At 39.2% G+C, this 8,410-nt stretch overlaps 1 pseudogene; it reads right to left on the minus strand.

Annotated features, from left to right (window-relative positions):
- Window positions 1–6,499: 6,499 nt before the first annotated feature.
- LOC105979951 lies at window positions 6,500–8,242 on the minus strand (annotated as a pseudogene).
- Window positions 8,243–8,410: the final 168 nt, after the last annotated feature.

Raw genomic sequence — 8,410 nt, forward strand, 5'->3', positions numbered from 1 at the left:
ATTATCTCTCATGCTCTCGATGACTTTAATATAATGCTTATATATCTCAACCGTACAATTGTGCATTACTGAACCCAGAAGTAGTATTACTGAACCAGTGAGTTCAAGCAGCGGGTGGGGGCTGGCACCTCACCCCCCAGCGACAATTTTATTTAATACTACACTGCCGTTCTGCAGATGGTCAAGCAGCTCTCTAATTATTTGCTTAATTCGTCTTTGGTCCTCATACCTCGTTCCCTTCAGTTTTATCGGGGATGCTGCTCTGGGTGAGAATCATCTTTAGTACAGTCCAGTGCCAGACGTTTACTGGGGCCTGGCTTCAAGGTTAAGGTGTTCACAGAGTCTTCTTTCACAGGGTCCTTTGGTTATCCCCTTAGCAGGCAGGGCACAGGTCTCTTGCTGTCCTTGTCAATAAGGACATAAAACCATTCATAAGGACCTGTGGTTTTTATGAGAAAAACAATTTAATGTTTCTCTGTAACAGCTGGGTTTCAGATGTCCAATGCCCTAACCACAGTGTCACCACGGTTTCTATATGCTTATAATAATTTTTTAAAAAGCCACCCAGTGTTGTTTTTGTTTCCTGATGTGATTCTGACCCAGTGTGGCCCATGTTGTGCAGAATTAAACAGATTTTCTTGTTTTACTTTGAGAAGTAGTTCACTAAGCCTAACTTCCAAGGCACTTCAGCATGGGTTGGAACCACCCACCATTTGTTTCACCTGAGGACTCCATCGCAACCAATGTAACTCAATGAAAAGTACAAAAGCGAACTTATACAGCTAATGTAAACTGATCTTCTAATTGAGTGCTAAGATCATCCAATAAAGGATTTCTTCAATAAATGCTTGTGGAAGAATTAGCCATCTGGAGAAGAATTACTTGGGACCTATGCTTCAGACTATGCAACAACAATTCAAAATTAGGCAGGTTCTAAACATAAACAATCATTTCATGGCATTTTTAAAAGGATATATAAGGTGCGGGTTTATGAGGAATGATCATGTAGTAAAACCTAAGCATGGACCATAAAAGACAAATTAGATCAAAATTTACAAAGTCTCGAGTCTGGCTCAAGACCCAAAGGCCAGAGGCACATGTGTGCCTAAAATAAATTCCTAAAATATCTTTCTAAATTATTTTTGTAATAGATGAAATCTGAAAACTTCCAGGACCAAAGGGATAGGTTTGAATAGTGGTTGTTGTTGTTATTTTGTGCCATTGAGTCCTTTCAGCCTCATGGAGTCTGTGCAAGTGAAGCAAACGCAGCCCAGTCCTCACGGGTGTGGTTACATAGGAGTCCGTGGTTGCAGCGACTCTATCTGTCCATTTATTGAATATTTTCTTTTTCCTTGTCCTATTTACCAAAAATGATGTTCTTCTCCAGGGATTGTTCCATCTTGATAACTGTTTAAAGTCACGAAAAGAAGTATCAACATTCTTGCTTCTACACATCATTCTGTTTGCATTTCTTCTAAGACGTATATATTTTTATTGTTCTTATGATACATGTTACTTTCAATATTCCTCACTAGAAAGCTGCTAAATTGAATGCATGGACTCTCATTTTGATTTTCTTCTCACGGTCTAAGTTTCATATTCATATGAGGATGTTGAAAATATCATGGTGTAGATCAGGCACACCTGAATCTTAGTTCCTTTCTTCTGAGCCCCAAAGTGTATCTAAGAGCTCTACACCATTACTGCCTTGGGTTCCTTCGTGTGGACACCTGCTCATGTATTCAGTTCACACACAAAACTCACTACGTGCTCCACTGCAGAAAAGTCCTCACATCATTCCAGAGAAGATTTTCCAGAAGGATATGTCCAGAAGTCAGTTTTCACCTGCAGTGATATTTTTGAGTTGTGAGAATATGACCTTGTGCTGTACAGGAAGGGAAAGGGAGCACATAAAAATATATACCTTGGCAGGATGGTTGAGCTGGGCTTTAGGAGCCATGAGGATACATTGTGGTGACAAGGTGCAGAGAGAGCCTGAGGAGGGATTTCTAAATAATTAGTCTATTTTCTTTTTTTTGCATATCTTTCCAACAACGTTTTCATGATCTATTTGACATTACCAACACATCCCAAACATACATCATACCTCAAAACTTCCACAGATGTAGTGAAATATTAATTTTGCTGTGCATATTGTTATATTTTCATCCTTTTCCCTGAAGAATATATCATGGTGCTTCTAGCATTTCAATAAATGACACATGTGATAGAAATTGTGAGACTTCATTATTTCTTGTAATTACTAGACAATATATTTGATAAATATTTCTTTGAATTTCTATTTTCTTGGCATTTTACAATAATATTTTTGTATGGAATTTATTACCCAATATTGATGAATGGTCGAGTGTGAGTAGTTAGATAAATGACTACAAATGTGAATAAGAATAAATGTATCCTTTTCATGTGTGTATGTGTGTGTCAATCCATTTTATTAGACAGTCCTCCACTTTTTTGCTGTCTACTTTACTAAGCATGATGTCCCTCCTCAGGTACAACTCCCCCTTAATAACTTGTCCAAAAATGTGAAGCAATGTTTTGACATGTATCGAAGAATCTTCCTGAAGGTACTTCCTCCAAAATAGATTTGTTCGTTCTTCTGGAAGTCCATGGTATTTTCAATATTCTTCACCAACACCATCATTCAAATGCATCAGTTCTTCTCTAGTCTTCCTTATTCACCGTCCAGCCTTCACATGCAGATCCGCCTATGTGCCTATGGACCTGAGCATAGTCCTCACAATGGCATTGTTTTAAATGCATATACTAATAACTCATTAACTGGTTACACATTATCACAGGTCAATAATAGAGTAAACATACAATCTCATAACCCAAAACACACATTCTCATCCTTATTCCTCCAGTTTTATATGCTAAACCTATGCTTAGGCAAAAACTTTGTTTTTATTGCTGGCAAGGCCAGCAGGGAGGGTGAGGGCTAAAGGTGAAAGGGAGGCAAAATAACCCACATGACTGGTCCAGGGTAGCAGATATTGTCTATCAGCATCTCACAACGAAGATAAGAGGCATCTTGCAAGGAAGGTCAGAGCAAGTCTTCTTTAAGCATGTTCCATGGAAGATCAGAGATGTCTTGCAAGGGAGAATGGAGCAGATCTTCTATCAGCATCTTGGCAAGGAAGATTAGAGCAGGTCTTCTATCAGTTCTTGCAAGGAAAATCAGAGACATACAATGAATAGGATATTTGAAGACAAAATTAACATGTTGAATGATTACATTAATGGTTTTATAGCAGTGATTAGTATGAACCCCTTATTAGTATAAACAATTCATTGAACTGGATTGATGTGATAACTGCAGCAATCAGCTCCAACATTACGGTTTTTAGGATGACTGTACATTGGCCTGTATTTCCACCATTTTAACACAGGGTAACTATGAGTCAGTTCTGAGGGTAAGTATAAGTCAGGGCCAATTCCTAATTCCTTAACAACAAGAATAGCCTAAAACATCCCATCAATGACAGACATTTTCTAATCCATGTATAGAATTCATGACTGATGCATCTAAATTTTAGATTCTATTAGAAATATTCTCAACACAGGAATATAAATCTTCCAACTCAATTCTTATTGGGTTAGACTCCCCCAGATGCCAATGTCAAAATCCTATCATGGTCTCTTATTTAGGCCTATGTTATCCCCCCTGACTTCTGATTGATTTACTCATTTGCCACACCTAGCAATAATCTCAGAAACATCAGCAACAGCAAATTAAATGCAATGCCTTTTTTTTATAAAACCTTAGAGAATTTTAGTAGAAAATGAAACAAAACAAATATAAATACAAACCCAAAAATCTTAAAAAGAACATTTTATTTTAAAAAATCTTTAAAACCTCCAAAATAAAAACCCGGGAAATGTGTCAGTTTTCTTCTTGCTTAAATGTGAAATTCATAATTTTCTTTAAACTTGGAACCCTTAATAACACAAACAGTTAAAATGTTTAGCAGCTGTCTTAGACAATTGTTGGTTTCTCCTTAGAGACACTTTAAGAGACAGGCCTGTGACTTTCTTTTGAAAAACCAACCTTTGAAAACCCTATGAGGCACAATTCTTCTCTGACAAACACAGGCCACCATAAACTAAAACAACTTAATATCAAATGTTATCTGAAAACTCTGGAAACTTAGAATATGAAGACAACTGTCTCTCACAAACAAAAGATGTCCTGTGAGATTGTCGCTAGAACAACCAGGGGCAGCGAGATGAGGGGCCAGGCCTCCACCCTTAATTTCACCTTCTCCCTCTATCTCAGGGCAAAAACTGTCATGAACAAGGGTGGAAAAATTCTATGGACAGCCCCTCCAGAGAAGCAATGGGTGAAGTCTCATGTTCCAACATAACTCCGGATGACAATCTCCAAGATGCTGACTGGGTCCCTGTGCTCATTCTGATGAATCTGCTACAGAAGAAATCCTGACCCATGAATGGCCAGCTGCATCTGCTCATACCTCAGGGAGAGCCAAGTGGGTGACCCCAGCCCTCCACAATCTTCGCCCAAGCACCCGTAGTCACTGAAAGACCTTGAGTCAATGCTGACACACAGAGACCCTAAAGCACAGGGTGGAACATCCCTAGTGAGTTTTTGAGATTGTACCCTTTACCAGAGTACAAAGCACAGTTTTTTCCCATCCCGTCACCCTGTCTGAAATATTAGGGAAAAAAATTCTAGTCACACTACTGACCTTTTCAATTCACAGTTGTAGACACTGGCAAGTCTCAAATATCATTGTAGACCTTTCACTTGATCGAGTGCTTGAGGAATCCAAGATGAGCAGGTTAGGTGGGAGGCTGCGCAGATGGATGAACCCAAGCTATATAGGAAATATGGCAAGATGGTGTCTCATGTCTAGAGATCCACAATTCTGGTGAATTCCTGGACTTGGCCAAAAGCTGCACAGCTTAGAGAGAGAGTCCACTTACATTTATACTGGGGGAAAACCACACCCACCAGGATAACACCTCCCACTCCTGGGCTGCTGGGTCTGGGCAAGTCCTTATCTGCTTACAACATTTGTGGGCTTAAACTGCCTTAGACAACACCGTGTTTGTGTGCTTCAGCATTACCTTGGATCTAGGAAAGTGGTTCTCAACCTTCTTAATGCTGTGACCCTTTAATACAGTTCCTCACGTTGTGGTGACCCCCAACCATAAAATTATTTTTGTGGCTACTTCATAACTGTAATTTTGCTACTGCTATTAATCCAGCGATTCTTGTGAAAGGGTTGTTCCAGCCCAAATGGGGTCGCGACCCACAGGTTGAGACCCACTGCTTTAAAGTGTTAAAGAGCAAACACATCACTTTGAGGATTAAGCCACTCCTGAACCAAGCTGTTGTATTTCCAGGGGGCTCATATGGACATGAAAACAGGACAATGAATAAGGGAGACCTGAGGAGAAATCATGCATCTGAACTATGAGTTCACAAAGAATACTAAAATTACAATAGAGTGCCAGATGAACTAACAAATCTGTTTTGGAACAAGTACAGATGATTGGAAGCGATGATGCCAAGACTTCCCTCATACTTTGAAGATGTTATCAGAAGGATATGTCATCAGTCCCTGGAGAAGGACATCAGTTTCATACAAGGATCACAATAATAGAAGAGACCATCAACAAGATGAATTGATTCAGTGGCTGCAACAATGGGCTCAAACATTATAGTAATTGTAAGGATGGTGCAGGACAAAGCAGTGTTTTTATCTATTATACATAGGGTTGCTATGCGTGTGATTTGTTTTGATGATATCTAACAATAACAACATGGTAATATGTATACTATTTTGAGGAATTAGTACACTGTTTTCCAAAGAGACTGCACCACCTTTCAGTGCATAAGGACACTGATTTTTCCACATCCTGGATGATTTTTTTAGCACAGTCATAAATTTTATTTTCCCTATTTTGTGATAAAAATGCAACAAAATATATTACCGAAATACTGTTGTAGTCATTGTCTTTTTCAAGTTTTCTTTGTGTATGAACTCTGATAGCTACTAGAATTTTATTTTTTAAGAACTTTCCCAGAATGGTCCTTATATTGGTATCAGCTAGAAGCACAATGACAAGCTATTGAAACAACAAAATACATCTATATAGTCTATTTATAGGAGTTACTTCGGTATAAATATGCACTCAAGTTGCAGACAATTGTCTGAAGGCATTTTCACATTAAATGTTCCATTTATCTCTTAATGTTTTTCGCTGACAGAAAATGTTCAGTAATGATCACTAAAGGCACTACCACATTCACTGCATTGAACAAGTTTTGCTTCCAGCCATATTCTTCAATCACCTTAGGGTGTACATCTCGCATTACTTTATGCAGACTCATCCTGATTATATTCTAATCCGGATGTTTCCAGAGGGCTAAATTGCCTCAGAGACCTTTCCCACAGTCCTTTATTCACTGTTTGCTTGGTTTTTTACACACTTCTACATGAGATCATGTTTATGAAATGAATTCTGACTTTCTAAGAAAGGAACTTCTTTCTTGACTAAATGCACCCATTTCTTGGGTGTGCATTCTCTGTTTAACAAGGTTTGATAAGTGGGGGAAAGCCTTCTCACAATTGCTGTATCTGTATGGTCTCTCTCCTGTATGAGTTCTTTGATGTACATTGAGAACTGACTTTGTGGTGAAAGCTTTCCCACATTCATGCCACTCCTATGGTTTCTCTCCTGTGTGAATTCTCTGATGGGCAATCAGACCATATTGTGGCAATAGGATTTTCCACACTCCGTACATACAAATGGAGTGTTGTCTGTATGGCACTGCTCATGTTGTATGAGACTTATCTTCTGGCTGAAGACTTTACCACATTCATTGCATTCGTAGGATTTCTCTCCAGTGTGAGTCCGCTGTTGTATAACAAGAGTGAGTTTTGTGGTGAATGCATGTCCACACTCATTGCATATATAGGATTTCTCTCCAGTATGAGTTCGTTGATGTATAATGAGAGTGTGTTTCACAGCGAAGCCTTTTCCACATTCATTGCATATGTAAGACTGTACCCCTGTATGAGATCGTTCATGTAGGACAATATTGCTCTTCATCGTAAAGCCTCTTCCACATTCATTGCATGTATAGGGTCTCTCTCCTGTATGAGTGCGTTGATGTACAACCAGATAGCGCTTCACGGTGAAGGCTTTCCCACATACATTGCATCCATAAGGTTTCTCCCCTGTATGAGTTCGCTGATGAACAATGACGTTACTCTTCACAGTGAAGTCTTTCCCACATTCATTGCATACATAGGGCTTCTCTCCAGAATGTGTGAGCCAATGCGCCATATGACAGTGCCTCATTGTGAAACTGTTGCCACATTGGCTGTAAATGTCCGGTTTTTCAGCCATATGGGTTTGCTGATGTATGATGGGACTGTTCTTCACAGTGGACCCTTTTCTATAGTTAATGACACTATGGAGTTTCTCTTCTGTATGAGTTTTCTGATGTTGGATGAACATGAAAATCCTCAAAGCTTTGCCATATTGACTATATCCATGGAGTTCCTACTGTACAATTGTTCCCATGGGGAATGAGGTGATATTTCTTGATGTAGTCTTGGCCACATTCAACATATCCCTGGGCTTGCTCTATTTTGTGAATTCTCTGCTATTTCAAGACTTGGGATTGAGTGATGATGAGTTTTGAAGTTTCAGAGGATTTAATGTTACCATAAGATTGGTCATGCTTTCCATGCAGGATTTTTCTAGTGCCATTAAACTCAGCAGGATTCTTTATTTCCAATATTCTATTCTGGTTGACTACACTTGAATTGGATTTCAAAGTTTCCCTACAGAAACCAAACATATCATGATTTTGCAAGAGAAGTTGGGTCTTGCTCAGGAAAACGATATTTTCCAATACATTCTTTCCATGGCCTGGCTCCATTCTTTCGAGAAAGCTTTGGTTTTGAAAGTGCTCTTTCAGATGACTGTCAACTTTCTTGATTTCTGGGCAGTTTATATGATGGATTTCATCTCCTATTATCCATAGCTCTTCTCCTTGTTCCAGCTTGGGGATTGTATCTGGTTTTAATCCCTCATATCCCACTGATAACAAGTTGTTATAGTTCTCTACTATCACATCCTGATACAGCTTCTTCTGAGCCGGGTCCAAGAGCTGCCACTCCTCCCAGGTGAAGTTCACAGCCACATCCTCCAAGGTTAACATTTTCTAGGCTTCAATCATTTTCTTTGGTGGTCAGGAAATTGCAGGTAAATTAATTCTCCCTCCCCCCCACCTCCCTTCTTATGGCACGAAGTTCTTCTAATAAGTGTGATGTCCAGTTAAAACTGCTAATGATGACAACCAAGTCTCTGATCCTCTGCTGCTCTTCACTTGATCAGTTTTGCTCCT

This window comes from Echinops telfairi, unplaced genomic scaffold (assembly GCF_000313985.2).
Source record: "Echinops telfairi isolate 266 unplaced genomic scaffold, ASM31398v2 ScPeMD7_7448;HRSCAF=8486, whole genome shotgun sequence".
Taxonomy (NCBI): Eukaryota; Metazoa; Chordata; class Mammalia; order Afrosoricida; family Tenrecidae; genus Echinops; species Echinops telfairi.